General features: G+C 44.4%; 1 protein-coding gene across 1 annotated transcript in view; it reads right to left on the bottom strand.

Annotated features, from left to right (window-relative positions):
* CLBA1 (clathrin binding box of aftiphilin containing 1) overlaps nucleotides 1-18,484 on the bottom strand; it is a 30,901-nt gene that overhangs the window by 11,821 nt on the left and 596 nt on the right. The gene's annotated exons all lie outside the window — the stretch shown is intronic.

Raw genomic sequence — 18,484 nt, 5'->3', positions numbered from 1 at the left:
CCAGGTGTCTCTGCAGCAGAGCAGGAGCTGTGGGAGGGCTGGGGATCTCCAGAAGCTGCCACAGGCCTTAGACACCGGTGTGGGAACAGAAGAAAGCTCCAGCTTCTCCCCAGAGTAGCACCAGAAACTCTGTGAAGGGCTGCCCACGTCAGGCTGTTGTTTGTGTCTCCAGCACACCTTAGAGCCCACCTTGGGAAAAGCAGTTGCTAGCCCTGAGTCCCTGCAGTGGCTGCAGCATCTGCTGGGTGTAACCACTGCTGCCTTCTGCTCCCAGCTGAAAGCCCACACAAACACGAGAAAAACCTGTACTGGTGTGGTTTTGGAAGGTTTTCATTTCAAAAGGAGATGGTGTAGAGTACAGCTGCCCTGCAAAGTGGATTTCACCTGCCCTCGTCTGAATTCAGTCCTGTGGGCTCAGCTGAGCATGTGGCAGGTGCTGCTGGGGCCACCAGCTCCTGCTTTAAATGGCACTGGTTGAAGTTAGAAGCATCAACACAGTTGGATTAAGATTTTTTTTCCCTCCTAAATATAGCGGGATAAAATTCCTGTTATCTGTTTGAGGGAAAAAAAGAATTCTGTAGTTTTGTCAGACCAGGCCTTGTGCATAATTACTGCATTAAATCAATATTTTCCTTTTGAACTATCACCATGAAGGTTTGGTTTGCTTTTTTTTTCTTTTTTTTTTTTTTTTTTTTTTTAATAATTTGATCATTATTTAAAAGGTAAAGAGGTCAAAAGCTTCAGACATGGACTATAAGCTTATATTTATACACACAGGTATGTATCCACCAGAGTAGAATATCATTACTCAAAAATTGGCCAAAGCAAACAACTGAATTGACTGAATACTTGTCTTAAACTATTATTACTGCTCTTGCCAGCATCCCTACTGGAAAATCATTTGAGTTTAGTACACATACTCTACAATTATTATATTTTTCTTTTTATCCTTTAAAGAAATACCAATTTGCAGTGAAAACATTCAACATCATAACTGAAAAGTGTTTACTTTCAGATCAAATCAGCACCATGCTGCTGTATTACAAATTTGTGTTTGCTTATGAAAGATGTGAATTATTGAATTGTGTGGTTCCCTTGTAAATGATCAGAATTGTTTTTTATGGATTGCTTTTTTCTTCATTCATTTTTTCTTTTGGAAAAAAAAGTAAGCAAGGGATACTTTTTCAGAATTTTCAAACCTGTTTTCAAATTTAAGTTTTCATAGTTGAAGATTTAAACAAGATTAACTTGCTATTTAAAGGATTGAAATATTTTCTTTAATTTGTATTAAATACTTGGATGTCTTTTCTTGTAAAAATAATACAGTTCAATTTAGCTGAACTGATATAAAATGTCATTTAGAAAATAGAAGTAAGCATGTTTTCAAAAGCAAATAAATAATTTTGAGTGACTCAAAATGGCAATTCAATAAATGAGGTGTTTTCAGTTAATGATTAATGGGTTTTTTTAAAGTATCCGGAGTTTAGAAGTGTAGGACATCACCAATTCTTTTGTTTCCATGATAATACAGAATGCTCAGCTCTTTGAAAATCCACTGCAGAGATCAGGTCTAAATACTGATCTAATTGACTATCTGTGGCTCACATTTGAAGATGTGGTCCATTTTTCCACTGAAGTCCCTCCTGGAGGCACAGTGGGTTTGCCATACCCTCTTCCCTCTTTGCTTGCTGCTGGTATGGATGATTTGAAAGGTCAGTAAATCCATCCTCTTCTTCCTGATTTACACATGAGAACAGAGCCCTTCAGGGCAAACTCTTCTCCTCCCCGGAGCACGGCGGGTGCGGATTCCAGTTTCCCCTGTGGAATATTGCTCTGTGTGCTAACCCAGCGTGATGGGAGCCACCGGCACGAAGGAGCCACCTGCAGCTCTCAGCAATGCCTGGGCTAAAAGATGAACCAGGATTTTTCCAACAGCAGATGGCAGCTCTCCCTTGTCTCTCTTTCGTGCACACAACACATCTGTCAGTTCTCCCGAGCGGGGGAAGTGATCAATCCCCTCTACACTCCACTTTAAAGAGGTATTGGATCGCCTGCTTTATGTGCTGACCAAGGAAAATCCATCCCACGGGACCCCTTCACTGATGGGCTGTCAGTGAGGAAGGACCTGCCCGTGAAGAAAGTGACATCCTGTGCAGGAGGTGGAAGATGTACTTTATGTCCTTGTCCCAGGTGTGAAAGATACAGGAGCTGTAATCCACCTCTGAAAAAAGCAAGATGTGCAAGAGGCATCAGTGCCCTGTGTTCAGTGGCTGCCTTCAGCGTTTTTGTTTGCCCACCATTGTGGCTCCAAAGCAAAGCTCACACTTTCTTTGACAGTCTGGTTCTCAGAGTGATTTTGGGGAGCACAAACTGGGGAAAGGCAGTGAAACACCGTTCCACCCTGGCACTTAACAAAACATCATCTTCCAAATCCAGTGGGCAGCACTACTTTGGGATCTTCCAGCAATTCACATAGCACATGTGCTAAAAGAAGACTCTCGAACCATTCAGAGCTCCCACAAGATCCCAAAGTGGGGTTTGTGCCTGTATGAAAAGGGCCAAGTGCCACAGGCGCCTTCCTGCTTGCCAGCATTTGCCCGCCTTCCACTCTGCCACCACTTCATCATCCAGTGACACTTCTAACTTGAAATCCTTCCCTCTCTTCAGCTGCTTTCCCTTCTGTTGTCAGTCCCACTTGCTGAATCCCTCAATTATTTTATCAGATCTTTTTCTTACCATCCATTTGCCAACTGTTCTCTCTTCTGCCTTCATCCTCCTGGAAACTCAGAGAGCTGAGACTTGGGCCCTGATGGAAGTGGTGGTGCTTTTTATTCAGTGAGCAGGACATGACAGGGACAAAGGTTTCCTGGGTAGCAGAATAATTTGCTGGTAGAGGCAGGAGATTGCTAATGTTATGACTGTATGAGAGCACTGGCCAGAAACAGATTTCAGAGAACAAAGGTGATCCTCTTGAAGTCCTTTTACACTGCACTGAGAGCACGGCAGACACACACCTGCTATGAGAGCACAGCACAGCAGCAGCTGCTCACAGGGGCTCTGGCACCATGCTGGAGGCCCTGGAGAAGTGACAGTGCCTTGATGTGGCTCCAGGGTGCTATTCTTGGATCCACAGATCTCCTCAATGCCATTCTGTAAGATGCCTTTTTCACCCCCTCCCCTCATTAGCTGGAACCCACCACCCTGTATCCACACTTCAGTTTCCAACACAGTGAGTACTGCTTTTCTATACAGGTTGCTTGGTGGGAGGGCAAAGTTTCTGAAGGAATTACAGCTTTGGGCTCAGATCTGCAGGGAAGTGATAAATGTCACCAGACTGCCCAGGAGTGCTGGCACACCTCTAAAAGCAATTTCACAGGGGCTATGAGCTGCAGGAGAAATAATTCACACAGCAGCTACATGAAAATACCAACAATGATCAGATCTGCCTGCCCAGCCCTGCTCCAGGATGGATGTCTCTGCCTCAAAGCCATGCAGCAAACATTGCCATGTTTGTGTAAAGCAAATGGTGGGATGGCTCCTTCCCTCATACGGCAGGGCTGGCAGATATCCAAGGTGCCAGACTGGCTTCTAGAGGCTCTGGAGAGGTGACACAGCCTGGCAACAGTGTCCTCCTCCAGAGCCACCAGGCTGCTGCACACACATCCCACAGGAAGGCCTGTGGCAGGAGCCAGAGGTGGAGGGAGTTCAGCACCTGCCAGGATTGATGTGCAAGCCCAGTACTTATTGCACCAAATTATTTATAGTTGTACACATAGCAATGGCCATCTAAATATCTTGCTTCTTATGATCAACTCAGCCAAGAAAAGGATCCTAAAGCAGACAATTATACATTTCTTTTAGCTCTGAAACCTCCAACTTCTGCTTCTCTTAATGCTGTGTTCTTTTCCTACTTCAATTTCTCCTTGCCTTGAGTGTAGTCAAAGCAGAAGAACTAGGAGCATATATTCTCCTTGTGGTACCTTTTCTGGACACAGGGGAAAGTTCACTCCCTGAACCTGCTACATAAGCCACATTTTTACAAAGGGGGTTGTTTAAATGTAAGACAGTGGGATGTGGTACCACACTTGGATTGTATTTGAGCTTCACCACTCACCTACCTATACCTGCTCCTCTATTAAAATTTCCCATTAAGCTCCTGTTCTGTGCTGCCTTTTCCGCTGATCTTTCAAAACCATCACATTTATATATTTAACCCCACAGTCTCTGCTGCTCACAGAGGTTTTTCAGGTACAGAGATATTAATTTACTGGGAGCATGCTTGGCAATTTTTGCCAGTCCCCTGCATGCCCTGCAAACTGAGCCGTGATCGCTGTGGTCTGCAGCTCACTAATCCTCTGTTTTAATGCCTGATTAGGTCCCAAATCCATCATTGTTAGTGAGCTGTGGGTGTGGGGAGGGCAGGAGGATTTCATCCTCTCAGCTGAGAGTTAAGCTGCTAGAGGTGCACCCGCCTGGTGCTGTACCAGTGTATTAATTAGCTTGCCTGGAAATTTCGTCGGTGCTGTTCAGTGAGGTTGTGGAAAGGTCACACACTCCATTAGAGGTGCTGTGCTTCAACTTGAAGTCATTACATTTGACACTTAGCAAATCTCTAGGAAAAAAAAATCAAATAAAGCATTAGCATAAAAATATTTTAAAAACTCAAGTCCCCACTTCAAGCAGCACGTGAAAGAACACAAAATCATGATAATTAGCATCTTTGTAGCTCCTTAATTACAAGGATTTTGCTTCTTAATTCTGCAAGTGAGCTCTGCAGAGGCTGTAAGCTTGGTGCACTAGTGGTCATCACTGCACTTTACATGGGGGAAACATCAGCACTCTGCCTTGCACAGCAGGAAATACCTTTAAAGATGGTTTAAATTAGCTGCCCCTAAAAGTAGACATGAAGTCCCTCATGGATGTCTCCATGTTCCAAACCCTGTGAAATTAATTTGTCAGTAAAGGGGTCATTTTATTGCTTAAAATGTAGCACTGCAGTATGAATGAAAAATACATGCCATCCTCCCATGCTGGGAGGAGTGGCCAAGACCCCAGAGGGCTGTGCAGCCCTTCAGAAAGACCTCAACAGGCTGGAGAGATGGGCAGAGAAGAACCTGCTGAAATTCAACAAATACAAATGCAGGTCCTGCACCTGGGCAAGAACAACCCCGGGTACCAGCACAGGCTGGGGGTGAAGCTCTGTGGAGAAGGACCTGGGTGTCCCAGTGGACAACAAGCTGTCCAAACAGTGAGCCCTTGTGGCCAAGAAGGCCAGTGGGGTCCTGGGGAGCTTTAGGAAGAGCAGTGGCAGAAGGTCAGGAAGGTGATCCTGCCCCTCTCCTCAGCCCTGGTGAGGTGCGTGTGGAGTGCTTTGTCCAAATCTGGGCTCCTCAGGAGAGGAGAGGCATGGAGCTCCTGGAGCGGGTCCAGCAGAGGGTGACAGAGATGATGAAGGGATGGAGATCTCTCTCATAAGAAAAGGCTGAGGGATCTGGGCCTGTCCTGCCTTGGAAGGAGGTGGCTGAGAGGGGGTCTCATCAATGCCCATCAGTATTTGAAGGTGGAAAGAGGATGCACCAGGCTCTGCTTGGCGGTGCCAAGCTATGGGACAAGAGGCAATGGGCAGAGACGGATGCACAGGAGTTCCACCTGAACTTCTTTACTGTGCAGTGACCATGCACTGGAACAGATGCCCAGAGGAGGTGTGGAGTGTCTCTCAATGGAGATCCTCAAGCACCATCTGGATGCAATCCTGTGCTGTGTGCTCTGGGATGGTCTTGCTTGAACAGGGAAGTTGGACCAAAATTCCCAACGTGGTCTCTTCCAATTTTACCCGTTCTATGATTCTGAAACCCTTGCAGGAAAAAAACTCTGTGGAATTAAATAGCAAAAAGACAGAATTTGTTTAAACTTTGCATATGTGTGTAAGACAGTCACCTGCCTTTCTTACCAGAGGATCTCCAGTAAAGCAGTATGCCTGCAGTACAGACAACAGGCAAGGGCTTGGCTGTCAAATATAACAGGTGGCAATTTCTGAAGCTGAAGAAAACTGCCTCCTGTACTTCCAGACCCCTGCTCTGCATGCGTATGCCCCTGGGAGGTGGGAATGTGCTATCTCAAACATAGCTGGGTGAGGTAGAATGTGTGTCCCAGGGCTAGGACAGGTGACAGATGGCAGCTGGTGAAGCTGCAGTAAGTCCATCACGTTGGGATGCAGGTGAGCCCAAAGCAGCCAGGCAGGCTGCCACATAACCACAGAATCATACAATATCCTGAGATAAAAGGGAACCACAAGGATCATCGAGTCCAGCTCCTGTCCTGGGCACAGGACAACCCCAGGAATGATACCCTGTGTGCCTGGGAATGTTGGAAAGGTCTGTGGGAACAAGTCCTTCTTTCCCATCCTTGCTACTGACATCCTTCATGTGCTCTCACCTTGTCTATCCCCAGCCCTCACAGCTAAAAACAGTGTGTCCCACACTATAATTGTTTTAGAACTGTGCCTGCATTGCATGGACTGCATTAAAAACTTACTCAAGCACCTCCTTGAGTCGTGTTTCCAGATGCCCTCTGCAGCACACAGTTCATAAGAAGTCAGGCTTTAGCCTCATTTTGTCTATATTGGAAGTGGTAAAACTAAATACCACTAAAAGGATCACAGGGCAGTTGTTTTTGCAAAGAGAGAAGTGTTTAAACCTCCGAGGCAGGAGCTGACAGCCAGGAGCTGGCTGGGGAAAGGCGGCTGCTCCCAGCTCCGTGTCGGTAACGCCATAAATATCAGGCTGGACAAGTTACAGCCAAATCAAAAGAGGGCAGAGGAGAGAACACAGCCAATCCCTCCTGTGCTCAGGACGCTATCACAGCTCCAGCTGGAAGAGGGCAGCATGTGTTTTATTTAATGGTTTATATCACTGCATGCTGAGGTCACATTTCTGAGAGCAAAACAAATCAGCGGCAAAAGCAGGGAACCTCTGCTGCAGCACCTGGGTCTGGCCTGGAAATTCAAAGCTTGGATCTAGACCCAAACTCTCCCCAGTGCCCAAGGACTTGCATTTTAAGATTTAAATTTTGTTCATTTCTATTTATGCTAAAAAAACCCACCAAAGAGAAAAGGCTTAGCATGAGTCTATTAGCAGCTGGCCTCGGCTTTTATGCTATTGTAAATGAGGTCAGCAGGACTCTGCAGAATATTATCATAAGGTTGCAATTAGCAATGAGACTCATGCCACACACATTCTACATTAAAGGAAACAGTTGCAGTAAAAGGCTGTTCAATTCAGACATCAAAGCACACAGTTCATGTCAATTAATAATACAGCAAAATGTCTGCTTGGGATGCACAGACACACCAATAGTTCATTTTTTAAAAGAAAAAACACTTGTAGAGAAGTTCAATCACACGTTATATTAATTTTCCATTTTTGAATATTGTATAAGAGCTTATAAATTTATTATTAGCTTGAGTACAGACATGATTTACAAGGGTACGAAGGTGCCAGGGAAAAACGTAAGTTATATATGGATAGGATCATGTCAAGAAAAGGCATTTTGTTAAATAAAACGCTCTTTCAAAGTAAATCTAGTGAGCCATTAAATTTTATGAAATACTTAGCCATAGACTAGCCTGTCAGTCTATTCACCAGTTGCTCTTTTCCTACAGCCCATTTAGATGTGCTGTTTAGGAGTGGAACCTTGCAGAATAAGGTGGCTAGAACACCTCAGATTTTTGAGTTTATTGCTAACACCTGGATGTGCACAGTCAGTGAGATCAGTTTATTGCTATAACTGGAAAAAAAGATTTGGGTCCTCTCTTTTGAAATAATGACACCAAGGCTTCCATATTTATATAAATTTATATAGAAGAGCTAGTTGGCAAAAATATTGAGACTACAGAGAAGACTGAACCGAATATATTGTGGTAAGGTTAGTATTTTAGATCTTTCCTTGTTTAATTTTTAATGTATTCATTTTGCATTTCTATACAGCATCTTTCCACACCGAAGAGCTGGGCTAAATTTAGTTCCAGTTAATGAGAGCTCCTCACTAAGCCAGTAAGGGCTGTGAATTCATTTGACAACATCTGCATGAAGGGCTGTGGCAGCACAAAGCAACTTCCAGAGAGCCCCAAGGAGAGGCTTGGAAGTCAGTGACATTAGATGGGAAATGCATGCAGTCACTGCATCAGGATCAGCTCTGCTGCAGGGGGCCCTTCCCAGCCACAGCCAGCTCCAAGCTGCTGCTTTCCAGGCTGGAGCCTCGTGGAGGACAGTAGTGCAATTTCCCTCAGCCTTCAGCAGAGACTGAAGGTGTTTTTTGTGTGTGTTACAGCATCCTGTTTTCAGTACTACCCCAGGGGGACAAGTTATGGCGAGAAAATCTCATTGCAGGACTGCTGAGTATTGGAAAGGCCAATATGCTGGGGGAAGAGAAAAGCAGCAAAGTGGAGCCTGTAATACAGGAAAAAGCATCCCAGGTGGTTGCACAGACTGAAACCAATCCTCAGACACTATTCTGCAAGGGACATGTTGGTACTGCAAGGGAAATGTCAGTGGTGTACAGGAAATGCCAGCTTAGCCGTGGAGCCACGGTGGTGGGAGCTCTCTGAGCTGTGAGCCACATGCCAAAATCTGCTGCTCTTAGGTCACAAGCATCCAAAGAGCTGGATCCAGTAGCCATCCCTCCCTCCTGCTGATTCACTGAGCAAGGCTTGGCCACCACTGGGCAGACAGGTTAGCTCAGCTGGAGCGTGTGCATTTGTTTGCCTCTCACATTGGGGATTTTGCTCACCCAGCAGAGCATGAGCTGCAGGTCTGGGGAGGATCTGTGCTCCATCTGCTCAGCAGGAGCATGTGGCTGCTGGTGGATCACTCCTTGTGCACACTGCAGTGATCTGCTGCCCAGGTTTCACCCAGCTCTGCACAAGGACACCGTGAGCCCAGCCATGCCCTGTGTCCCTCAGTGTCAGTCCACCCTCAGCGTGGGCTGCAGGAGGTTCTTTCCCTTATGAGGGTAAAAACATGATTACCCATCACTTGTTCCTCTTCTCAAACTTAACTGTCCATGAGATGGTGGTTCAGCCACGGGCATAAATAGATGCTTTGACCTCAATCCTCAGATAGCCAGGCCAGCAGTCTGCCATTAGGAGTACTCTGTGTAAGGCAGGGGTCTCTTCTGTCCTGGTTTTAGTTATTTTTACCCTTTTCTTCTACCATATCCCAAAAAAATCTGCAGAATCTTAGCTAATTTGGCATCATTGCCTGCAAGGATTTCAACATTCAGTAAACCAGACCAAATTACTGATTTCAAATGTCTGGATAGACATGGATAACATGGATAGAGTCTTGAACCAATTACAACCAGCAGAAATATTGTGTACATAAGTGAAGCCTGGCTCTGGCACTATACCCCTCTCTATCTCTATGATTTTCCCAGGAAGTGAAGAAATTTTCTCAACAAGACACAGAATCCATGATTTTACAACTGTGCTTTCTAGAGATCAGTTCTGCAGCCCCTGACACTAAGACACAAGGCTCAGCCAAAGACTTGAGAATACTCTGTCTGTTCTGTGGCTACAGATCTCTTCCTTGTGTGTTTCAGTAAAAACCCTTCCTTCATTTGCTCAGATTTTCTACTAGAATAGTCACAACTTTGGAATAGTTAAAATCAGGAAAAGATTTACAAAGTCTGTCCTAAAACATTCTTCCCTTCTCTTAGGCAACAATTTACTCTAATACAACGTATGAAATAATTGCATGATAAATTCACATCAAACATTGTTTCAATTAATCCAAAGTTTTCCCTAATTAATTGTTCTGTAATACAAAAATGAATCAAGTTATTTTATAGATTTGCAAGTTGAGGTTCAGATTTTTACATTTATGATGTGGATTTATAGTGCTAAAGAGTAGGGGGGTTTGTGGCAGTTCAAATAATCAGACTAAATTATTCACAGTGTATATATAAAGTTGCAAAATATTAATCTTAAAGAAAATACATGTTAGAAGAACCTCTAATATTTATTTTCATATTATTTGAGCAGTTTTGAAAGTCATTTTTCATGGGTACAGGGTGTCAAGTAAGAAACATTATGATATTTTGCCTTGGGGGGATTGTGCTCTTATCTTCCGACTTGAGAGAGGCCTGGGGTGAAATGTCCAAGCTGTTCTCGCTGTCACAGCCACATAATTCCCCTGTGAAGTGTGTTAATATTCTCTCTGAGCTGTTCCTCTGAAACCCTCCCAAGTTACAAGTTGTCTTCAAACAACAGAAACAGCTTGAAGAACCCTCAAGCTGCAGGGCCACGCAACGCTCCTTCGGACAGGTTGAAGAAGAGGGCAAGAACAGGGAGGAAATCAAAGCCCACTGATGTGGCTGAACTGTGGAAATTCATGCATCCCAAATTCCATGGATTGGCTTTAATCAGTCCCACGATCTGTTTAGTCAAGCTGTCCTAAATCAGTGTAAGCAATGTGGTGTACAATTAGGTACACCTAAATTGGTGTAAGCAATGTGAGGGGTATTTAGTAAGGCTGAGACAGGGAAGACTTGTTTCTCTGGGCTCTTTCCACAGTCAAGAGAGACAGAAAAAGGCTTTTCCAGGGGCTGTGGATGCACTGAATTGATCTCACCAAAAGATGCTGAAAGAGCAATGTCTCTCCCTCCAGTCTGTCTGCTCCCTCTAGCTTGCTCTTACATTCACTGGGCTTTCCCACCAGCCAGATCAGCTTTCTAACAGTGAAGAAAAAGATTCTCTGTCTTTCTGCTGGGTTAGTCTGCTGCCAGGCTGGTGGCTGAGCTGGAAATGGGGTGACTTGGCCTTCTCTAGATAGGGCCACCTAGAGTTCACAGAACTCTTACAGAGCATCACCATAATTCTGCATTACATGCCTGTACCTCTATCTATATCTTTATATATTTATCAGTGTGTAATATGCACATTTAAATTCTAGCCCTAGAGACACACCCCCCTACACTTGCCTAAGAAGAGGTTACATAAATACATCAAAAACTACATCAAGGAGCAGTTTGTTTAAAAAATGTTGCTGTGGCTGCAGTGGCTTTTGTGGACAGTTACTTGAAATATGGGCTTGTGCAGAATGAAGTGACAGGCAGATTTGTGTCTTTGTGTGGTCAGACTGCCTCTGGACCAGCTCTGCTTGCTGGTTAAAACAAGGGGCAGCATCCCTCTGATGTCCTGAGTGAGCGAGGCTGGAGCTCAGCACTCAGCTCTCCTCAGGCAGCTGTGACTCAAATAACCACTCTGAAGCTGTTTGTTTGCTTGAGAAAGGAGGTGGATGTGTGTCATTTCCTTGCCTAGACACATAAGCATCATTTTAATTTATTTTTTTCCTGTTTTGTTGGTTTGTTTGTGTTTTGTTTAGTTTTTTTTTAATGAGACAGCAAATCACTTAGGACCTACAATGCAAAATGCATCAGAAGGCTGAGGCTTCTGAGCATGAAAAGACTGAAGGGACTGAGTTTTTCAATGGATCTTGATCTGAAATCCTAAAAATTCCAAGAAGCACCTGAAATGTCAAGGCACTTGGAATTGTTGTCCTTGGATTACAAGGGTAAAGCAGTCAGAGAGTCTATCAAATTAGTCATGCAACTTAACTTGTGAAACGTGGGAAGGAAATACAGCACACAGTGTGGGGCTGAAGGGACTGCAGCTGAAGTGAGTTCAAGGAAGAGAAACGGAGTTCTTGGCAGACGTGGAAGGAATGTTGTCCATCTCTGTGGGATAGTTCAGCCTTACCCATTCTGTGATTCTGCCCCTCAGCTTCCCCAGGAATTGACAGGCAAATTCTGTGTGCAGCAAACAGATCCCAATCCTGTGAGGCCCTCCCCAGTATTTCATATCAGTTCTGCCAAAAATGTCTGCCAAAAGTCAAATTGCAATTGTTTCCATAGCTGTGCCTTTATAATGGGGTCATTAATTATCCTCCATGTTGTTTATGAAGCAATTGTAGCGATTTTCAGATTTGGCCTCTCCATGCTGACATCTGTGCTGCAGAGACAGATCCACCACCACTCTGCTGCCTCTGGGCTCCACCTGAGCAGAGTCTTGCCCAGCTGAGCTCTCTGGACATGCAGCAATCACAGCAGAGCAGGGCCTGAAGGTTTTGCTCCAGGAATTTCAGAGGTGAAACATGCCCAAGCTTCTAACTTGAGAGACAGGGATAGAGATCAGGGTTGTACTTAGCATGTGGGGGTTCAGACTGGTATGGCTAGAAAGCACCTTTCTGTCCACAAGAAAGGTACTGTCTGTCATCAAAGACTTTATAACCTGAAATGCTGATTACATTTGTATGGGGGAGAGTTTGTGCCCATAGCTGTGCCAGCATTTCTTTACCTGTTATCACCCATCAGATGTAAATACTAAAGAGAAATAAAGAAAATATGTCAATCATTATCTGGGAGGAAGTGTAGCAGAAACAGAACATCTCCCAAGGGACCTTGGTAGACTGTGAGGTGAACACAGCACATCCTTACATAGATGTATGAGTCTGTAGTGTGAGCTAAATGATCACTGTCTGTGAGTAAATAGGACAAGGCCTGGATCTGAGCACTGCACGTGGTCATCCTCTTCATCAAGCTGCTGATGGACACCATGCCATGCTCAGAGCTACCAGGGCCAACATTTCTCCTTAGACCTCTTGGTCTAAGGCACCATGTCCTCAAAGAGAATGTCCCTCCCACCTGAGAGCTATTCAAGATACATTTTGTCAGGAAGAGAGCAAGTACAATATCATGGTAGTGCCTTCAGAGTCAGGAATCCTGTAGTATAAACTTTGTTCCTGCTCATCTGCTTGTGCAGATGATTTTCAGATGTTGTGCATGAATAGTCCCAGAAAGAGGCTGAAAATTAGGTTGAAAGTCATTTAGACTGTCCCAGACCTTAGTCAGGGACAGGTGCTGGCTGCCCCCTGTCTTCAACACTCTGAATATTCCTCATGGAAGATGCATACACCTTCCTCCTCAGTATGATGCTGCCTCACATATTTTGAAAGAAAAGAGTGGATTTTATCCCTAAGAAAAAGCCCATGAGGGGGCTGAGGCCCCTCTCTTGACAGGGTGCAGAGTATGGATCCCAAATGGATAAGGGCTCAGGCTAACAGATATAGGAAGGTGCTTCATCACTGCATGTGGGTGAAGTTTACACAGCTCTTTCTGCTCTTCCCCCAGCACCTGGTGATCCTGGACTGCACACAGAGAATCTGCTCCTTGTCTGAGGAGCCCAAGTGCCCAGCACTGATGATGGATTTCTGTGTGAGCTGTGGGGTTACATTGCTGTGATAATGACACGCTTCCATCAGCTCCTGTAGTGCTGTAGGGATGCTGAAATGCCTGGCTGGATGCAGCCAACACAAACCACAGGTCTGCATCCCAAAACAAAGTGTGTTGTGCAAACTTAGTAGGAAATTGCACAATTCACTCATAAAGCACTGTTGGAGCACATGGAGGAGTTGTTGGGCACTGATTGAGCAAACACACTACTGCTGACTCATCTCTTTGGCCCACCAGTTCCTCCATTGGTTATTGAAATGGTAAATGCCCACTGGAACAGCTGAGGTTCCTGAATATTGCCTTTGTTGCTCTGAAGCCAGGGTAGGAAGGAGGGATGGCTGGAGCACAGAGCACTTGCCCTGTGTGTGTGTGTGTTTGTGTCTCACATGTGCCTGAGAAACACAGGCCATGCTCTGGATTATGTTGCACTATTGCACCACTTACAGTGACATCACACTATTCCAAGCAGGCAGTATTTTGCAAAAATTAACAGTCATGTTAATTAATAGTGGCTAAAACCTTCACAGACCCTTTTTTCCAGAGATATCAAAGTACTTGGCAAGCATAGGAATAATTTGTGCTCCTATATCCTCATATTAATGTATTGGAAATATTTAAGTAGAAGAAATAGGAACATTTTCTTATTTCCTACCAATGGCAATAAAAAAGATGAGTGAACCTTGTGTGATTTCTTTTCAGAAAAGGCCTGGCCTTCCTGGATGCAATGTTGGCAGCCCATTTTATTCTCTTCTTTTCTCCAACTTCTGTGAGACAAGGCTGCTCCTGGGTCTCTGCTCTTTCAGTGCTTTTGATACTCTGTTGGATTAGACCACAGATTTCACTAAGTTAAGGGAGGTGGCTCAAGATCCCTATCTTCACATTTGGTAGTGTGCTGGAGCAATCAAAAGGAAGAACTGTACTCCTGTGGAGAGAAGCCCTTGTACAAAAGCAGAATTAATGAAACTTCTCCAGAATCTTCTACTGTTGTGTGAAACTGCCTCCTTCCCTCTTACCTACCTGTGTAACAGATTCTTTTATTTTACCACTCTGGTATCACACCAGGAGTTCTTTGATATTGGAATGTCAGTAAAACAAGCAAGCCATGATGTATAAGGGAGACATTTGTTAAGGTGAAATATTGGCCATTTCTGCCTAATCCCAAGATCCTCATTCAGTAGATCCTGAAATCTGGTCCAGACAAATGTTTCTCATGCATGTTTCAAATAAAATGACTGGGCACAGCACAGGAAACTACAAACACAGAAGAAAATTGAAAGGAATAATAGATGACAAATTGCAGAAACATTGAAAAATTCAGGTTGGAAGGAACCCCTAGTTGTCATCTAGGGGCCTGTCATCATTTAGGCCTTTCCTCAAAGCAGGGCCAACTATACAGGTTTCTCTGGACCTTGTCTAGGTTTTTACTGTCTTCCAGGATGGAGATTTCCCATCCTCTGCCTTGCCCAGTGCTTCTCAGTCCTCTTAGTAATTTTCTTTAGCAAGTGAGCTTCTTACTCTCCTCCTTTTGTCCATTTGTATTTTGTCCTATTGCTGTGCACCTCCAGGAAAAGTCTTCCTGCATCTTCCAATACCCTGCCACAAGGTAGCTGAAGAGAGCAGGAAAATCTCCCTCAGGTTTTGCTTTTTAAGGCTGAACAAGCCCAGTTCCCCCAGCCCCTCCCTGTACATCATGTTCTCCAGATGCCCACCCATCCTATCTGCTGAACCCCCTCATTTTCCAGCCCTTTTGAATCAAGGATAGACAAGTCCAGTTGGACAGTGACCCACTGTTCAAATTGTGCCCTGCTAGAGAGAGGAACAACTGCACTGAGGTGACTGGGGCATTGTCAGAGCTCTCTGGGCTCCAAAACATTCCTCCAGAACCATCAATTTCTGAAATGCAGCAGTCCCTGGATCCAAAGTGCTCATCAGTGTGGCTGCCAAAGCAGCTCTAAATTTCTGCTCATTGCAGTTATTGCTACAGGAACATTGCTGGCATAACATTTTCTCCTGGAGTCTTTCTAGAGCACCTGTTTCATTCACCCTGTGTGCAGGCATCAGCCAGGACAGATGCTCAGGGGAAGAGAGAGATGAAACCCCAAAGCTCACAGAGATGACGCCCTTTATCAGAAAAGAGGCCACCCAAGTTCTTGTTTTAAGTGAGAAGGCAGGAAAAAGTCTTTGAAGAAGAAGCAGCTTCCTTGAAGTGTTTAAGGAAACCCTTTCCAGAGAGAATATTAAAAATGCATGGGTGGAGTGAGAGAGAAAGAATTCTTATTTGTGTATAAAGTTACACATGGAGACAATGTCCAAAATTACTGGGGGAAAAAAAAAGAGTCAGTGTGTCTCTGTTTTCCTATGTTATGACAGCATGTGTTTAGTATTATGGCTAGTCCATTATAGGAGCCAAAGTTAACATCTTCCAAAGCATAAGGGGGTTTTGGGTTTTTTAAAGCTCTGTTGAATTCTAGCACTTCAAACCTACTTAAACATGGCAAAATAAAAATCTCTGGAAAGTCTTTATTTAGTTTTCTGTAGACGAAACAATTATGCAACTGGATAAGCAATCAGGTCAGCTCAAATTTGTGAAATTCTGCATTATGGGGAAGGACAAAATACATTTAATCCTGGAGAAAAAAAAGCAATATAATAAATGTAGTGGAGTTTTTTTTTCCTATTAAGAAAGGACAACCACATAGGTCTAATTAAAGGGGTCTTGCTGTAGCCTGAGGAAGCAAACCTAAAGACTCAATGGGATAATGCATCCTGCACATCTTACAGCACAGAGCTGCCACAGGACAGCTGGATGCAAGGAACTGGTGGCTGGAGAGGGGTCTTTGGGGGTTCTGCACAGTGCACAACATTCCAGTCACTGGGGGTGCTGTCTGTGGGTTTTGTGTGCTCACAGTGCACATAAAACTGTGTTGGAGTGAGCAGGCTCCGGAGGCAGCAAAGGGGAGATAGGAGCAGTCTGTGCCTTCCCATCCTGTCTTTTCAAGCAATCCATCCATCAGATCAGCAAGATGGTAAGGCACATATGTGCTTCCCAAATGGCTTAAGTCACTTGTCTTTAACTCAAACCTCTTTTTGTTTGTCTAGCAAGAGCTTTCACTTTGAACAAGATCTCTTCAAACCCAGCTGGGAGCTGTGAGTGTGGATGTCCTGTTAGGGACATTCTGTGGTGCTGCTGGTGTGAACAGCATAAAAAGGAAGGTTGTAGAACTGTTGTTTTAAGGAGCATTTCTTATGTAGGAAAGGGCATAAAGCTAAAGGGGATTACACTTTCCAAGAAATCAGTCCTCCCACATCCTCTCCCTGCTGATGGTCTCCAGCTCTAAGCTGGCAGTGGCAGGTCCTTGCTGTGGTGCTGGGCTGTCAGGAGCTGCACGTGAGACACCCTGGGAGCAGCAGGGCATGGGCAGGACAGCCTCAGTCTCCTGCTGGTTCTGCCAGGACCAGATTTTCTGCCATTGTCTTCAGGGCAGGACTAAGAGATTGGGATTCTTTTTTCAAGTAGTAATTGCCTAAGATGAGATAATTCTGCTATTGTTGACACTGGGTGTATCTTCAATGATTTTCTTGTTTTAGGGACTTAAAGACAAGGGTCAGGACAGTGCAGCACTTCATAATGCCCAGGGAAAGGGACCACTGAAAGCAAGACCTGTAATCCCTTCCAGAAGTCAGCTCTGGCAGGACAAGAAAAGCACAAAGCTGCTGGAGTTTCTCACCTCATTCCTCCCTCGTCCAAGGGCAGTTAATTCCATATGGTTTAAAACAGGGAAATTGAACAAGAAGCAAAAAGGCCCCTTAACTAAAACCTGAGGGATTCAGCATGGATTCAGTGTCAGCCAGAGTTCCCTCCATCCATCCATCCATCCATCCATCCATCCATCCATCCATCCATCCATCCATCCATCCATCCATCCATCCATCCATCCATCCATCCATCCATCCATCCATCCATCCACCCATCCATCCATCCATCCATCCGTCCATCCATCCACCCATCCACCCAAGCTGAATTTCCTACAGTTTCTTTCATCTCACCAAAACAGTGAATACCAAATCTCCTTCTCAGACAGCACAGAGGAATAGCCATAATTCCACAACACAGCAACTGGAAACAAAATGTTACTGAGGACTCCTTGGTAAAGAGCAGCCCAAGCACAGAGAAGATGAACTCTGCTGGTTTCTTACATGAGCAGTGCAATTCACTTTTTTAATCCAGCAGAATGAGGAAAACACTGAACTGTTAACTTGATTGATACTGGCATTGTCCAGGCTGCCAAGTATTTAGCAGCTGATAGCTAATTTGTACAGCTTCTTTTATCTGACTGACCTAATACATTTTCCAGAATTTAAGGGGAAAACATGTCCAGATCAAATTTCTATAATATTTTCAGAGAACTGACAGAAGAGACAAGCCCAATAAAACATGGGCAGATCTTTTTTCTTCACATAAGGCCAGGAGAACGCAAATCATAGGGAAAAAACATGAATTTTCAATGCTTTTAGAGTTGGATGGATCAGGTAATCTCCATCCAATGAGCCAAGGAAAAGAACATATTTTACTACAGATCATCACTGCAATGGCACAGACTTCTGTGAAAGAAGAGCCACCTCACTGGAGCATTTGCTTGATTCTCAACTTTGGCCCTGAGCTTTACTTGTTCACACCTTCATCACAGTCTCTCCACCTCACTCACAAAGTGAAACTCAGAAAGAAAAAATATTTTTGACAGCCTGCCTGCTCTGCAGGGATGTTTGGGTTGGTACAATATTAATTGCTTTCTCTGGTGGTTATAATATTATTAACCCTGCACTTACCTGGCTGCCATTCTCCAGTGTCACTCATACTTTGCAGTGGGACCTTGATACCCTTAAATTCCTTTAGGAGGATAAAAGCAGCAGTTTTTTAATTCTCACTGTTTCTCAAGCCCAGTTGCAAATCCCCCCATTCCCCATGCAGTCAAAGATAACTTCAGATATAAAAGTCTTACAAGATCTTGTAGATTTGATGAAGTAGGTTAAATAGACACAAAGATGGAATTTGCAGTGATCTTCCTGAGAGGCTGCTCAGTGCATGGGAACAAGAACCTCCCCACTAATTTGATCACTTGAGGCCCTGCCAGCAGGCAGAGATGCTGGAGGAAAACCAAGCTATCCAAAACTGTTGTTAAGGGTCCTGTGAGTGCTC

The sequence above is a fragment of the Prinia subflava genome, chromosome 5 (genome assembly GCF_021018805.1).
Source record: "Prinia subflava isolate CZ2003 ecotype Zambia chromosome 5, Cam_Psub_1.2, whole genome shotgun sequence".
Lineage (NCBI taxonomy): Eukaryota > Metazoa > Chordata > Aves > Passeriformes > Cisticolidae > Prinia > Prinia subflava.
The sequence above is the reverse complement of the archived record's forward strand: the minus strand, read 5'-3'. Positions and strand labels throughout refer to the sequence as shown.